We start from the raw sequence: 18329 nt of genomic DNA, 5'->3' as shown, positions 1-18329 counted from the left end.
GATGTTCATGCTCCCTCCCTTCTCCACAATTTCCAAGCTCGCTTTCTTCAGAAACAGTTTTTTTCTCCGTGGAGGAGGGGTCGTTGAGGGGATGGTACTGTCAAGGTCTATCCTTGCCCTCCTGTTGGCAGCCATCTTGGACATGTGCAGACTGCTGCCTCTTATAGACTCTGATTGCATTATCACTTGTTTTCTGCCTGGGCATCGCATAGTGATAATGCTGCACACTTGACTATATCTATCACCTGTTAGGTTGCTGTCCTTGCCCTTGTGTTTGTGCTCCAAGGTGCATTTCTGCTAGCAGTCTTCTGTTCTCCGTGTTCCTCCATGTATGACCTGGCTTGGCTGATGACTCTCCTGGCTCTCGACCCCGCATCTACAGACAACCCGGCATCGGCAGACTACCCGCTTCTAGACTCGACCCCGGCTTGTTCCTGATCCCACTTCCTCACTCTTGCTGTGTGTTTATTGTTGTTTGCTCCAATAAATTTCTTTATTTTACCTGCATCCCTGTGTGGTCTGGTTTCCTGCCACCCTGACACCGTTGCAGCTTTCACAGCCTACACTCAACTTCAAGATTTTGGACTGAGTTTGTGGCAATTTGTGCCCATTCAGTCAAAAGAGCATTTGTAAGGTCAGTTACTGATTTTAGATAAGAAAATTTGGCCTAAAGTTCCTGTTCATCCCATAGGTGCTCAATAGCACTAAGGACAGGAATCTGAATGAGTCACTCACGTTCCTCCACCCCAAACCCATCATACCATGACTTTATGTGATGGCCAGGTGTCCTTAACTTTTGGACATGCAGTGTATATATTTGTTTACTTGCACTACCTTTGAAAAAATAAAGAAAATATTTCTTACTTTAAAAAACTATATAAAATAGGGGAACCTTATAATGAAACTTTATTGCCCTCATTATTTTAGATATTGAAAGTATGCAATGTTTGTACAATACCCCATTTGAATCTATTTCAAATTCTCCCAGACCATTAAACATTTTTTGCATATGTTACATATTAGGCCTCTGCTTATGATGAAGAAGTAAAACATAATATACAAATAATTAGACCTCAAAAAGTAATAAATTTTGTACAGCTTTGGAACTTTACATCCTGTGACATTTGTTCATACTGGTTCTTCTCCTGCAGATGATTGACCTGGGATGTGTTATAAATTATGTGCTCTGTACACAACCTTTACAAAAAAACTGACAGCTGGATCCTTTCTGAAAACTAATGTTCATGTTATAGGTAGCACATTACTCCTGTACACTAAAATAATATACAAAGCATTCACTTCAGCTCGCTTGCTAACCAAAAATAATATTCTACACTGTCAAGGAATGGCACATTGCTGCTAAAACCAAATCCATATTTATTTAACAAAAGGGCATTTGGGTGAAAAAATAAAGACAACGGCACAACTTTAGGAAATTAGTTCAAAAGAGTTTATAAAGACAATATAAGGCCTCTTGCACACTGCAGCTTGAAAAAGCTCAGTGCAGCTTTTTTTTTTTGTACTGAGCTAAAATAGAGCCCTTCAACTCTAATGTGCCTATGCACACAGGCGCGTAAACAAACTCAGTGCATTCTTCTGTGAAAAAAAAAAAAATAGAAAAATCAGCTTTTTTTGTTTAGTAATTTATGCCTCATGCGCGCAAATACACACGAATGTGCACAAATGTGCGCAAATGCCCATTTATATATTGTGCAGAACAAGAGTGTGAAAATAGGTCTTCTTGCATTTGCACAAAAATGTGCCAACGCATATACACGAAAATGCGCATAAATGCACGTAAAAACATACAAAAAAAAAAAAGTCTGAAAAAGTAGATGCTGAAACTGGAGTATCATGTGCAAGATGTTTAAAGCGGAGTTCCGGCCACAAAATCGACATAATCGATTTTGGGCCATCCGCTTGCTTTTGGTCACCTAAAAAGGAAATGGATAGTTACGATTTTTTTTTTGTTTACTTACCTTGTTATTGTAGAAAAATATACTCAACTTTCTTCCACTTCCTCCCTCTGCGGCCACAGCCCACGATGCCACTTCCTCTTTGCATTGATTCCTGGGAGCTGAACGTCATCGCTCCCAGGAATCAATGTGCCTGCACCGGCCCAGCTTGTCACTTCTGGTGCGAGGCCTCATTCCCTGCTAAACAGCTTCTGGGCATGCCCAGAAGCGGTGGAGGGATGACGCGCCCACACCGGAAGTGACGAGCAGGACCGGTGCAGGCGCATTCTGGGAGAAAAGGATACGGAAGAGGACGCAGAAGAGGATGTGCTGGCTTCAGCTGCCCACATCTGAGATGGCAGAGCTGGAGAAGAAATTTTCAAGGTAAGTATTTCTTCTAAAAGGTAAGTGTGACCCGGGACAGTACAGAGGCTATCCATGTGGAATGTACTAGCCCTGACTGTCCCGGGGGTATTTTTATTGAAAAAACATTTTTGTGGCCGGAACTCCGCTTTAAGGCTGTACAGGGGTGCTTGTGGAACTGTTCTGGGGTCCATGAGGTCATAGGGTCCAGTAATGATTTCCGTTCCCCTTTATTTGCCAGCTGTGTGCTCAAGTTACATTGTAGAAAGTAGCATCTATCTTTTGTTCCCTTTCCGTTTCTTTATTATGTTCCATTATTTGCTTTTGGGAGGCCAGGCTGAGTGGGAAAAATACCCATTTTATAAAAGATGACATCCTAAAACTAAATGAGAGTGTTGATAGGTAATTTAGAAGCTATTAGGAGTCTCGTTTATATTTTGAACCAGGCCCCTTTTGTGCCTTTTAGTTTAGTCTCAAGTTGAGTTGATATTGGATCTAAATCCCCCAAGAAACCATCCCCTTCATAGTTGTAAGGTACTTTTAGAAAAATGTACATATGCCAGATCCTGCTGTATATCTATGTTTATTTAAAGTACGTATGGACTTAAGAGCAAAATTTTATTCCATGTGGTCCCCCGTCCACCCCCCCCCCCCTCCCTCCGTCTCTTGCGATATTGTGAAAGAATGTACAAAATACTGTATGTACTTATTCTCCTTCAACAATGCAACATGCTCCGCATTGTTGCTCCATTAACACTACTGTCATCCTGGTTTTCTCTATTGGTTGGCCATAGATGATGTACCTCGTCCTTGCCCCTTTGAATCTACAGGTGCACATATGCAGCAGTTAGTGTACAATTAGAAATAAATTGCTAGCAAGCAAGGATACAAAGATTTCAGGGCTGAAGAAACATAAAAACCTACCTCATAGTTTTTAAAATTGCAGTTTTAGTCTGATGGCTCTAAAAAGTGTTTGCCAGTTGTTAACAACTACCCATCTTGAGAAACCATTGGAGGCTGGGAAAGACAGTAAGGGGTTGATCTACTAAAGGTAAATTGACCGTTCACTAAGCAAGTGCAGTTGCACTCTGAAAGAGAATTTGCTCCAGAGCTTAGTAAATGAGGTGAAACTCTGCTGACTTCCGCCATCAATCAAGTACAAGCAAAACTGCTGTTTTTTTTTATTTTCCTTGCAAGTGATTAGGTATTCTTTGAAAAGTCAAGCTTGACCACATTCTGTTGCAGTGCAACTGTACTTTCAAAGTGAACAGTCTATTTCACCTTAGTAAATCAGCTCCAGTGTTTCTAAATTGTAAGTGAAACTTAAACCCCCTTCTACCTCCTGGACCTAACTGGAAATGAAAGGTAATCTCTCTCAAAAGATTCACCAATTACAATGCAAGCCTGATAGAGGTTTTAATCCTACCCCATTGTATCTAACACGAAATTATTAGTTTTTTATTTTCAAATCAAAAGAGTTAAAAGTAAAGTAATTTCCTCTGCCTTAGTCAATATCAGCCATGGACCGAATACCTGTATCCTGCCAGTGAAAATGTAGGGTTAATAACATATGCTAGGTTGATGTAAAAAAAAAAAAAAAAAATGCTTCAATTTCAAGTATAATGATACAAACGAGAAAAAAAGGGGGAGGAGGATATCAGACTGTACAGGCCAGAGAGAGAAGCATAAACTCAATTGGTAAATATATTTTATTTAAAATATCAAACATTTGAAAACATTGATGCCAACCCATTCATCTTCCTCTTAAAACACAAGAGTTAAATGAAGCAGTTTACTGCATGTGGTAATATAGCAAGAGAATAAGCACTAGTGTATTGGGTCCCCACGTGCCAACTCGTTTCAACAATTTAGCTTCATCAGGGCTTATGAATACCACACATTACTCATCTATGGAGGAAAGCAATATCATTTGCAACCATGTTTAGGTACATATAACAATCATTACGGTATTTGCATACAACAATATTATCTTGCAAAAAGTGAAATTAAACCACTAGTGCCAAAAATTACCAATGTGAAAAATATGTGTGGAAAAAATATTGTGAAACAATGAATGTTAAGGGGCAGCCGCTGAAGACAAGACTAAATAGATGATAAAAATTGCATGCCCTAATTCATGCTACTAACAGCGCTTGCACCATAAATGACTAAAGTGAATAACTGTGCATAACAAACTAAATCAATAATATAAAAAAAGTATTCATAAAGAAATCCAGTGAATACCTGTTCATAAAAATTAAATTCATAAAAGAACCCAATGATCCTCATGTGTTATGGGTGTCTACCAATATTCCCAATCAACATAGAAAAAAATTACATGAACACCAGTGCACTTATGATAGTCCAATTAACAGATAGTTCATAGAAAAAGATTAAAGGGTGATCCGTGAGTTTCAAGAAAAGAGGAAATAAGCCTTCTACCAAAATTCTTCCCAATAAGTGATTATGAAGAAGCTCATGTGGCACCTTGTGAGTCCAGAGAAGTGTATAAATTGCCAACTCACCAGATGTGGTTGATCTTTCTGGCTTTATAGCAATAGGATCAAATTGGGCTTGTGTGGTCACCTTGACCAGGGAGAGGTGTTCCCAGACTGATCCTCCTGTCTCCTTGGCTAATACTCCAAAGCATGTGTATCATGGAGGGACATTGGCACCTGTAGTCTGATCTGACCTCATTCTCCACATCTGAGTCACTAGTAGTGAGTGACTAGTCCGACGCCCAGGTCCTAACTCCCCACATCCCGAAGGGGACATGGGGACAATGACGGAAGGGGAAAAGTAACTGGTGGGTATTTTCCCCCATGGACTTGGATGACCGATAATGTTGACCAAACGCCCGCAGCATTGAACATGCCCACGCAGGTGCAGCCACCGCGAGATGCCCCCCCACATGTCACAATTGCACAGGTCGCATCCAAACTCATTAGGAAGAAAAAAGAGAAACAAAAAAGGGCGTATATAACAACTGAATATATATCAAACAGTAATAATTTCTATGTCAAATCACAGGATGGGGGGGAGTTAGGACCTGGGCGTCAGACTGGTCGTGACGCAATCACGTCAGTGCACAGAGATAATGAGATAGGGGCTTTCCCTCATTCGAGGGACGCCGTAATGCGAAGCATCTACTTGGATGCTAATTGATAGGCAGAGGGGGCCTATATAAGTATACATAGAGGTTTCATCTGCCATTCAACTGGAGAGAGTGGCGAGTACACACAGAAACAACACAGATACAGAGTAGGCTACCTACACTTTGTCCCAGTAAATATTAGACGAGCGTGTGGCAGATATATTGGCCTCATGGCTCTGTTTACTGTTTTCAATATTACACTACCTTATCCATCATCTTCTGGCTTGCATGCTGACCTAATTGGTCATTATCACCGCCTCGAGGGAGCTGGAAGTATCTTGGGTTCCCTATTAGTGAGTTATATGTATGCCTAATAATAGAGAGACACTATTTATAAATTATATAATAGATCCTGATATATATATATATATATATATATATATATATATATATATATATATATATATATATATATAGTATTTCCCTGTAGGAAAAGCCAGGATTCTTTTACCATCAATATGAGGCCATCTCTCTAATACGCTACATATGTGGGGATACATACAGTCTTAAACATAAATTTGATTAAACAGAGAAATATCATTTAATATAATCCTGATGAATTTGAGCATGGATACCAACCACATGCTATATATCCATGTGTTTCTGTTTTTCAAGGCATAGTGTACATTTTGAATATACCACTTCCTGCACAATATTCTCCCTCTTATGTTGATTTGTACACAATTGACTTGGTGGGACTGTTTTGGATCCCAGTTGAGTAGATTGTGTCCTGGGGGTGTTGTTGCACAGTAAGTGTCCTATCCACCATATTTACATACTTTCAAATAGAAAGTTAATGCGTGAACTACTATATGTATAGTTACTATCGCTCTGTAAATCCATGACAACACCTCTCCAGTTAAAATCTTCCTACTGCTCCAGCACCCGCCCAGGGAGTTTGTGTGCGGGTGTGGTTTATTATCTGTGGTGGCTCCCACATGTCTGAAATACGGTTGCAATAGATAATATTGTTGTATGAAAATACTGTAATGATTGTTATATGTACCTAAACTTGGTTGAAAATTATATTGCTTTCCTCCATAGATGAGTAATGTGTGGTCTTCATAAGCCCGGATGAAGCAAAATTAGTGAAACGCGTTGGCACGTGAGGACCCAATACACTAGTGCTCATTCTCCTGCTATAATACCTCATGCAGGAAACTGCTCCATGTAACTTTTGTGTTTTAGGGGAAGATGGATGCATTGGCATCAATGTTTTTACATGTTTAATATTTTAATAAAATATTTTTTACCAATTGAGTTTATGCTCCTCTCTCTGGCCTGTACAGTCCGATATCCTCCATCCCCTTTTTTTTCTTGTTTGTATACATGATGGCCATGCATGTCACACTAATTGTTCAAGTATAATGATTAATCTGGTGTTCTATCCCTTAATAGCCCTCATTCAAGGCAGCTTGATAGATTTCAGCTTTGCCCCAGGACTTACGCAAATCATAACTGAACCAGGATAGATATGAAATACATAAACCATAAAGCAGACAGTTAACCCATTAACAGAGTCAGGATACAGGCCAGACTCTAAAAGAAATATAAACTTAAAGTGTTACGAAACCCAGAACCCTGCATTCACTATATCTGGTCTCCCACAGTACACAGAACATAGAAATGCAATTGTTTTAGTTAATTTAAACTTCTAACTACCTTTTTTCATCAGCAGTATATAGCTCTTGTGCCTATCAGTGCCCGGCCAAACTAGTTAAAGCATGTAGGAGGAGTTTTCATTCTCCTCTGACTGTCCTATGAGGCTGCATGACCACTGGCCCTCTCTCTGGACAGTTCTGATTGGCCCTGTGCTGATAACATGCACCCTCCCACCCAAAAAAAATGATCTAGCAATACACACCAAACTGAGCGTGTGCAGAGTGCCCCCAAGGCTCTGTACTATCAGCAGATTGATTTGGGATAGTAAGAGAAGAGAATGATCATGGAAGACTGGATCAAACACTTTTATTTATTAAAGCGTACGATTAACCCCTTAGGCTCCGCAGTGAGTATATAAAGCATGCATTACTGCATATACAGACTGATTTTACTGTTAGGGGTTTGTAACACTTTAAAATCAGTATATCCAGGGCCAGAACAGAATCCAGCATCTAAGAATGACCAGAAGAATCTAGGATCTAGGATATGACTTTTTATGTACTTTACAGTAAAATGTCAACATAGCTGAAGTCAGTTAAAGTGGTTGTAAACCCCATTCATGAAATCTGACCCAGGCACATACATCTTTAGTGTTTTTTTATCTCTCTCCAAAGCTCGAAGTGCCCTTTGTCTCTTGGTGCTCTAACTCTCCAACATGAGATAACAGCAGCTTAACCACTTGCCTACAGTGCACTTTCACCCCCTTCCTGCCCAGACTGATTTTCAGCTTTCAGCGCTCTCACAGTTTGAATGACAATTACTCAGTCATGCAACAGTGTACCCATAAAAAATTTGTGTCCTTTTTTTCACACAAATAGAGCTTTCTTTTGATGGTATTTAATCACTACTGGGTTTTTTATTTTTTGTGCTATAAATAAAAAAATACTGAAAATATTGTGAAAAAACGCATTTTTCTTTGTTTCTGTCATAAAATTTAGCAAATGAGTAGTTTTTCTTCACAAATTTTGGCCAAAATTTATACTGCTACTTATCTTTGGTAAAAATAACCCAAATAAGTGTATATTATTTGGTCTTTGTGAAAGTTATAGAGTCCACAAGCTATGGTGCTATTCATTGAAAATTGATCACACTTGATCACACCTGATGTACTGAAGGCCTATCTCATTTCTTGAGACACTAAAAAGTCAGGAAAGTACAAATACCCCCCAAATGACCCCTTTTTGGAAAGTAGACATTCCAAGGTATTTAATAAGGGGCATGGTGAGTTTTTTGAAGTTGTAATTTTTTCCCACAACTCTTTGCAAAATGAAGATTTTTTTTTTTTTTTTACAAATTGACGTATTAACAGGTTATTTCTCTCACACAGCATATGTATACTTGCAACTACACACCAAAACACATTCTACTACTCCTCCTGAGTATGGCGATACCACATGTGTGAGACTTTTTCACAGCCTGGCCACATACAGAGGCCTAACAACCAAGTAGCACCGTCCGGCATTCTAGGAGCACAAATTACACATATCATTTCCTGACAACCTATCGCACTTTTGAAGGCCCTGGAGCACCAGGACAATGGAAACCCCCATAAAATGACCCAATTTTGGAAAGCAAACAGCCCAATGTATAATTTTTGAGGCATAATGAGTCTTTTGAACTTGTCAATTTTTTCGACAAGTTTTTGGAAACTGTGGAAAGAAAATGAAAACACATTTTTTTTTTACACAAAGCTGTCCATTTATGCAATATTTCTAACACATAGCATGTACATAGCAAAAATTGCACCCCAAAATACATTCTGCTATTCCTCCTGAGTATGGCGATACCACATGTGTAACACTTTTACATAGCCTAGCCACATACAGACGTCTAACATCCAAGTAGCGCTTTACACAAACTTGTCCATTTATCCACTTTAAGACTGGGCCTATTTTTGACACTTGGTGTTTACAAGCTAAAATATTTTTTTTTGCTAGAAAACTACTTAGAACCCCCAAACATTATATATTTTTTTTTTAGCAGAGACCCTAGAGAATAAAATGGAGATCGTTGCAATATTTTTTATCACACCATATTTGCGCAGCAGTCTTCCAAATGCAATTTTTTTGAAAAAAAATCACTTTTTTGAACTAAAAAATAAGAAAACAGTAAATTTAGCCCAATTTTTTTCCATAATGTGAAAGATAATGTTACGCCGAGTAATTAGATACCCAACATGTCATGCTTCAAAATTACGCATGCTCACAGAATGGCGCCAAACATTGGTACTTAAAAATCCCCATAGGCAACATTTTAAAAATTTCTGCAGGTTACCAGCTTAGAGATACAGAGGAGGTCTAGGGCTCAAATTATTGCTCTCGCTCTAGCGATCGCAGAGATACCTCACATGTATGGTTTGAACACCGTTTACATATGTGGGCGGGACTTGCGTATGCGTTTGCTTCTGCGCGCGAGCTAACGGGGACAGGGCGCTTTAATTTTTTTTTTTCCTATTTATTTTATTTATTATTTTTTTATTTTTACACATTTAAAAAAAAAAATGTTTTGATCATTTTTATTACTATTACAAGGAATGTAAACATCCCTTGTAATAGAAATAGGCATGACAGGTCCTCTTTATTGTGAGATCTGGGGTCAAAAAGACCTCACACCTCACAACTACACTAAAAAATAAAAAAAATTGTTGAAAAAGGAAAGAAAAAAAAAAAAAACGGCCCTTTAAACCGGTTGCTAGGCAACGACTTTTGACGTAGCTCCGGTCCTCCAAGACCATAGAGTCGAGTGAGGGCCATCTTGCCCTCACTCGACTTCCTGTCTCTGAGGATCCGGGACCGGATAGTTTTCCCCGCTGCCGGTGGGTCCGGTAAGCTGGGAAAACGTCTGGGAGGCGGCGGGAGGGGGGGGCACCTCTTCCCCTGCACAGTAAGGGTAATTCCGCTGCGAATCCGCCACTGGGACCACCCTTATCTGAAAGCCGACCGCCCGCCGTTTAAAAAAATACCGGGGTTATGGCAGCCATCTGCTGCCATAACCCCAGTATTTAGCTTTAAATGGCCGACGCATATAGTCATTAGGCGGTCGGTAAGTGGTTGCATGTATATGGCAAACAGGTAACGATGACTGATGGGGTGACAGGTGACTGATGGGGTGACAGGTGACGATGACTGATGGGGTGACAGGTGACGATGACTGATGGGGTGACAGGTGACAATGACTGATGGGGTGACAGGTGACAATGACTGATGGGGTGACAGGTGACGATGATTGATGAGGTGACAGATGACGATGATTGATGAGGTGACAAGTGACGATGATTGATGGGGTGACAGATGACAATCACTGACGGGGTGACAAGTGACGATGATTGATGGGGTGACAAGTGACGATCACTGATGGGGTGACAAGTGACAATGATTGATAGGGTGACAGATAACGATGACTGATGGGGTGACAGGTGACGATGACTGATGGGGTGACAGGTGACGGTGATTGATGGGGTGACAGGTGACGTGCGATGGTGCACGTCGGTACTGATGACAGTCTCTGGTGACCGGTGAACTTTAGGCTACGTTCACATGTGAGCATAGCGTTCGTGGGCAGAATCACTGCGATTCTGCCCGCGATCCAGAAATCATTGCAAATCGCGGGGCGCCTGTGCGTTGCCCCTGATTTGCAATAGCACCCCAAACGCTGTGCGATGTTGGTGCGATTTCCACCTGCCGAATCGCGGTAACATCATGTAAACAACGTATGATGCCCCAAAGAAACTCTTGTACCTTTTTTGGGCGTCATGCGATGTTTGCGCGATGTTACCGCGATTCGGCAGGCGGAAATGGCGGCAACATCGCACAGCGTTTGGGGTGCTATTGCAAATCACGGGCAACGCACAGGCGTCCCGCGATTTGAAATGATTTCCGGATCGCAGGCAGAATCGCGGTGATTCTGCCTGCAATCGCTACGCTCACATGTGAACGTTATGGCTGTCAATTTTTGGGCACTGATGAGGTGACTGTTGGGTGACAGGTGACATTGGGGGGGGGCTGAGGACTGTGTGGGGACATTTATTTTTGTGCTTTTACATTTTACAGGTGTACAGAGCAGTAACTCACTATTTCTAGCTCTGCTGTCCTCACACTGGAAACTGTATGAGGAGAGAAGAGCTAGTAACAGTGAGTTACTGCTCTGTTTACATTTTGTGATCGGCTGTGAATGGATTCACAGCCGATCACATAGTAAACAGTCACTGTCAGTGACTGTTTACTACCGCCGGTGACTAGCTGTGTTCCAACGGAACACAGTGGCACCGACATGACCGCGCTGCGCGCTCCCGATCACGCATGCGCGGTCATCTCGTGGGCGCCTCCATTGTGATCGGTTGTGTCATTGGAACACAGCCGATCACGTGGGAAACAGCCACGCCCATTGGCTGTTTCCCCCCTGCCGGTGACGGGGGGTGTCCCGGGGACACCCCGACACCGGCAGTGCAGGGCCTGCCGTGCTTAAAGTGCCGCCGTCATATGACGGCCGCCCAGGATAATGGTCGCACCGCTCCGCCGTAATATGACGGCGGGCGGGCGGCATCTGGTTAAAATTGGTGTTGAGAAGGGAGCTTAGAGGGAGATTAGCAGAGAGCTGGTCTATTTAGACTATAGATCTGCATGTTTCTTCATTCCTCTGCCTATGTGGAGGGGGGGGGGGGATGCCAGACTCTCCACCCACTGCTGAATGAGAAAGAAATACTTCTAACACAACTTGCAGGTTTCAAAGAGTGAAGAAAAGGGAAGACTGCAGTTATACAAGCAAAATGTATGTCCGGGGATTTGTTTCATCTCTGTGTTTCATCTGAGGCTTTTCACTTCATTGGGTATATGTGAGGGTTTGTATCCACTTTTAAGGTTATGAGATTCAGGAGATAAGTACACCCTACTGCAGACTAAATATAACAGGTATGCACAGAACAGTTAGAGAACCCTTCAAGAGGTAAGAAACACATTAGGGTTCAAAGTAGTCCCACTACTGTGACTGAGAATTTGCCTAAAAATGAGCATGAGAATCACAAGAGTGTGAATGAGCAAGGTAGGGACATTCACAAGAGCTGCAGCAATTAAGCAGGATGCTCATGGACATGTGCCCACATACCCGGAAAGAGAGGATGTCTTCATAATCGCCAGGACAGCAGAGGCCAGGAAGAATTAACTAACAGGAATTAGCTCAGATGGAAGAATGGTATTTCTAAACATATCTCTTTTTAAGAACTCAGCTTTAAGGTTACATGCATGTTTTAGTCTTTTAGTAATAGTAATAGAAAGTGTTAATAATGTCATAAACCAGCACACGTACTGTATATAAATTTTGTCTGTATATTTCATTGTTTGTCAAAAGTATGGCATAGCTTTAAATACAACTGTGGTAATAAAAAGTAAACCTAATGTCTAATTGCGCCTTTCAAAGCTCAAATAAACAAAGGAAGTAGAGCTCTGATTGGGGAATGCTCACATCTCATGATAATGTATAAGGTGGAAAAATAAACACATTAGTCATATGAGATGACTATTTAGTAGATGAGTGTTGCAATCCTGTCATAATATAGAATACTTCATTTGACTTACCTATGTAATGGCGTATGCACTGTATACAATTAAAGGAGGTTATGGCTTATTGTGCCCAACACAAACTTTAAGGTTCTTTAGTCTGTGCTGATAATCACAAATAAAAAATATGAATCCTGTAATATACACAGCATGCTGAGATATTATTCCTTGATAGAGTTTTGGTGATCTTTCACACATCCCCAGCATCAGCTCATTATTAAATCATAGAATGAGGACTTTGAACTGCCCTTAGAAAGTGGACGTTATTGGTATACACACAATATACTTGACTTGCTAAAGCGACATTTGTATTAGTTCTACATAAGCATTCCTTTACTGCAAGCTAAAGACACATGGGGAGATTTACTAAGGAAGCTAAAAGTTTTTACATTTCTCCATATGTGGTGCACATGTTCAAAAATTTGGGAGTATATCTCACTGTGAATACAAAAAGCTACCTTTAATCCAATCAAATGTACACCTCTCCAATACCTCTTCCATGATATGCCCTCTTCTGTCAAAGAATGGAACTAGAGGGTGTGCTTTCCCACACAACAAAAGATTACTTATCTAAAACTTTTATTGGAAATCATAAAAGGTATGTAATGACCATAACAGATATGCCTGTAAGATGATATCTGTCTCTCAGATATGTAATATGGGTACACTCATCCATGTGGACACAAATAACCACTGATAGACGAGCCCCATATATTACCATATCCACCAAATAGCTTCTCTAATAGTCAGGACTGCATTGACACAAGGCATATCACAGCCATAAAGATGAAAAAGGGTGACGGGGGGAGGAAAGAGCATGTCAGGACAAGAAATAAATCATGTGAACCTAAATAAAAAGTCAGAAGGTGCTTCCAAAATAAAATCACCCAAACCTAATATGTTTCACTCTTCAAATAGAGCTTCGTCTGAGGTAAAGAAGTCAAAGAGACTTCCGGTTCCGGCGCCGCATGGAGTAGGTGAGCGCTCTCCAGCTCCCGCGGCGTGCCCTCCGAAAACGGCTTAAAAAACCTGCCCACAGCCCAGGATCAGCCTCTAATCCCCCTCCGGAGGTCCATCGACACCCAGGGACCCGGTGGGGCTATTTTAAGTCCGGCCGAATGGAGCGGTTCCTTGAGAAGGCCGCGTCCCGACCTCCGCCGGCCCCTCCGCAAATTGAGGCCCCGGTCTCGGCCGCGACCGCGGAGTTTCCAGCCATGGACATCACTCCGCCACAGCCGGGCACGACACAGCAGCCCCCTACACTGGCTCTCTCCTCTGCAGGGCTAGGCACCTCCACAGAGCAAATAGCTCAGGCTGTCGCAGCTCTGCTAAACCCCACCATTGCGGCCTCTGTGGAGAAAGCGGTGGCTGCTGGCATGGCCAGCATAAAGAAGGAGCTGGAGGCACATTCTAAGAGGCTTAATGAGGCTGAATCCCGCTTATCTAATATCGAGGATGAGGTGTATCAAATGCAGGGAACTGAACAGGCTCAGGATAAGCTCAATCGCATCATCATGGATAAGTTGGAGGATCTGGAAAACCGATCGCGTCGGAGCAATCTGCGATTTATTGGGATTCCGGAGAACATTGCCCCCTCTGCCATTCCTGAACTTTGCGCAAAAAAAATCCCCGCTGCCTTGGGGCTACATGGCACGTGTGTGGTCGAACGGGCCCACAGGATGGGGCTATACTCCGAAGACCGTAAAACCCCGCGCCCGATCATTGCAAAATACCTGAATTATGCGGACAAGTCTGCTATCCTACAAAAATTCCGGCAGACTTCCAATTTCCAAATTGAGGGCATGAAAATTCTAATATTTGCGGACTATTCTGTGGATGTCGCAAAAAGACGCAAAGCCTTTCAGACCGTATGCTCAAAACTGCACCAGGAACACTTGAAGTTCACCTTGGCCTATCCGGCGACGTTGCGCCTTCGTGCACCTAACGGCGACCAAATGGCGTTTCAGGATCCAGAGGAAGCGGAAGCTTTTGTTCGCTCACTTCGCCTGGGGGATCAGGGCCCCTCTTCTTCTTCATCTGCTAAAGCCCTTCCTTTTTCCAGACCGCTAGATCAAAGGAGCCCCAGTAAGGAATCTGCCAAACGGCAAAGATATGCCGATGTGGTCAGCTCTGGTCGCCCGAATGTTCACCGTTGATCTGACCCTCCCGACTGTCTCTAATTTGCACTACTGGGTCCATGCCTGGGCCTGTTCCCACTAGGACGTGGGCTTAGAGGACTCGGGGTACTCCCGCCATTCCCTCAGGTTTGATATCTATATTGCTCTGTTTTATTGGCATGTCTCTTTTGTTTGTTCCGATGCCTAGGTATATCGTTTACTGTTTCATGTATTTTTACACTGTGTGCTCCCGCTCTTCTTCCGATTTGTACACCTCGGCTGCCCAGAGTGCCAGAAGGGCTGGGTACCTGAGCCATACTGACCACTCGGACCATTAAGTGGGTTTACTACCCTGGCTGGACTCGGGGGCACGCTTGGTGGGCTGGGCTCCGTGTTGTACACATGCGGAAAAAAGAGAAGTTCTTACTGTTTACATTGTTATTCTGCCGTATTGCATTGTATGTTTATGCTCGGTTTCTCCCTGTTTTCCTACCTTCCCTACCTTCTCCCCTCTCCCCAACTAAGGTGTGCTTCTATCCTCAGTATGCGAGCTCATGGTTCCGAGAGCTGTCTAAGGTCAGACATGTAATTCGGGTGTTTTACATAACACTGCCCCAGGGTAGGGCTAGGCCGACTCTGCATGCTTCCAGTATAATTCCCCTTTTTCCTGTCCCATGCCTATAGTGACGTGGAATGTTAAGGGCCTCCGATCCCCGGTTAAGAGGATGAAAGTCTTGCGACATCTCAAACGGTTAAAGGCGGACATTGCTCTTATCCAGGAATCGCATCTGCCTGCGGAGGATATGAAGCGCATGGAGAAACTCTGGGTAGGCAAAATAGTAGGGTCACCCTCCTCCGGCCGCAAAGCCGGAGTGATGATACTGTTCCATAAGCGCCTCCCGGTGGAAATTCTTTCCACAGACACAGATAGCGAGGGGCGATATGCATCCGCACACATACGAGTTAGTTATATCCAACATATATGCCCCGAATGTCCTGGACCACTCCTTCCACGCCACAATTGCGGCCCGGCTCCTCTCCCTTCCTGATGTCCCCCGTATTGTGGGCGGTGACTTCAACGCGGTAATGGACCCGGTTCTGGATAAATCCACGCCCCGGCAGGGACTGCGCGACACCCTGCGAGCTGACCCCACTCCGCTGGCGTCGGTAATAGAATCACTCGCCCTGTCAGATGTTTGGCGTCACTCGCACCCCACGGATCGGGAATACTCCTTCTACTCCCACCCCCATAAACTTTTTACTAGAATTGATTACCTGTTCTGCACGGACTCCCTCCTTCCCCTCCTGCGCGACGCCACCATACATGACATCGCGATCTCAGACCACTCCCCAGTTTCAGTATCTCTACCATTAGCGGAATCCCCCCCAGCCCCTCTAATTTGGAGGTTCCCTTCCTACCTTAAAGACAATTTGGATTTTGCCCTGTACCTTCGTCGTGAGTGGGATGATTACTATGTGACGAATAAACAACACAGCAGCTCCCCTCTCCTCTTCTGGGAGGCGGGGAAGGCCCTTTTGAGAGGCCGTATTATTTCCTATGCGGCGGCTTTCAAACGGCACACGAATAGCAGCTACAAAACGGCTAGTGAACGGTTGGCGACGGCCCAGCGGGCACTGATACAGGCCGACACCCCCATGGTGCGCACGGCATGGCTTGAGGCTAAACGGGACTTTGACACTTGGGCGGATAGGGTTGAAATGATTCACAAAGCACATCTCGCGGCGACATTACACCGCTTCGGTAACAAGGCCGGGAAACTGCTTGCCCGGTTATGCAAGGGCCCGATGTCCACCACGCACATAGGCTCGTTACGGAACAAATCGGGAGCGGTGGACTCCACTCCGCAAGGGGTGCAGGGGATCATGCGCGATTTCTACGCCTCGCTGTACGCCCCCGAGGCCATGGACAGTTCAGTAGCTGATTTTTTCCTATCTGGGACTGAAATCCCCAAAATATCCGAAGAGCATTTAAATACACTTAACGCCCCGATCACGGCGGACGAGATTGCGTCGACAATAAAACATCTTGCAGCCAATAAGTCTCCGGGCCCCGATGGTCTTTCCGGGGAATTTTACAAGTTAGTCTCCCCTGGTGTGGTCCCGACTCTAGTGGACGTGTACTCTTCAATTTGGCACGGCGGACCCTATCTCCAGACGGGTAACCAAGCCATTATCAAGCTTCTCTCGAAGAAAGGGAAAGATCCGCTGGAGCCGGGCTCATACCGGCCCATATCCCTATTAAATCTTGATGTCAAGATCCTATCTAAAATTGTGGCCACACGTCTGGCCAATATCATGCCGCATCTGATCCATCCCGCGCAGTCTGGGTTCACCAAGGGTCGTTCGCCCACTGTTAACATAAGGAAGGTCCTGGTTGCTCTGGACCAGGCTCGCATCCACCCTGGCCGAGACATGGCTATTGTGACTCTCGACGCCGAAAAGGCATTTGACAATGTCAACTTCCAATGGCTGAGTCGGGTTTTGTACAGCATGGGCTTTAGTGGACCCTTTGTGAATCTCATCACTTCCATGTATCTTACACCATCAGCCAGATTGTGTGTAGGGGGGGCGCTTACGGACGAGTTTAGATTACACAAAGGCACTAGACAAGGCTGCCCCCTATCGCCGCTGTTGTTTAACCTCGCTCTAGAACCCCTCTCCCGGTATCTACTGACCAGAGCCCCTCTCCATGGTATTCGCATAGGCTCTCAGGAGCTGCGCATATCCCTTTTTGCAGATGATGTTCTACTGTTTACTTCAAACCCCACAGAAGACGTCCCCGTAATAGTCTCCGCGTTCAACAGATTCAGACAGTGCTCGGGTCTCAAGATAAACTATTCTAAAAGCGAGATCCTCCCTTTGGGAACTGGCCCCCCCGTCCATGGGAAAGGGAATCCCCATTCATGATTGCATCTAATCACATTACCTATCTGGGTATCAAGATAGGACGCACTCCGGCATCAATTTACACTCTGAACTACCCCCCCCTGTTGTCCAAAATAACGAAGGAACTGGAAAACTGGAAGGAACTGCCGCTGTCGCTTTTGGGGAGATGCCACCTTATTAAGATGGTTAGCTTTGCCCGCCTTCTCCTGTAAACTCTTCCCCTATTAATCAGACATAAAGATGCGCAAACCCTGCTGAAAACTTTCTCCCGATTTCTATGGCGGGGAAAGAGACCGAGAATCTCGTATAACAAATTGCAACTCTCCAGAAGCGACGCGGGTATTAACTTGCCTAATCTGAGAATGTATAATCTGTCTTGTTTGCTCAGGGCTGCTCTGGACTGGGTATCACAGACCTCACATTACTCCAATTATGAGCTTGAGTCTCAGATGGCCAGTCCATTCTCCCTAACTGCTCTCTTGCATGCCAAATGGGTGACACTGTGCCCTGATCTACGTCAAAATATACTTTTGAGAGACACTGTCATAGCGTGGAGGGAGGTACGAAAACTATTGAAACTGCCAATACACTTTTCCAAATTCCTTCCAATACGGGGTAA

The sequence above is a fragment of the Pelophylax lessonae genome (assembly GCF_965119305.1).
Source record: "Pelophylax lessonae genome assembly, chromosome: 1".
Lineage (NCBI taxonomy): Eukaryota > Metazoa > Chordata > Amphibia > Anura > Ranidae > Pelophylax > Pelophylax lessonae.
Note: the sequence above shows the minus strand (reverse complement) of the source record.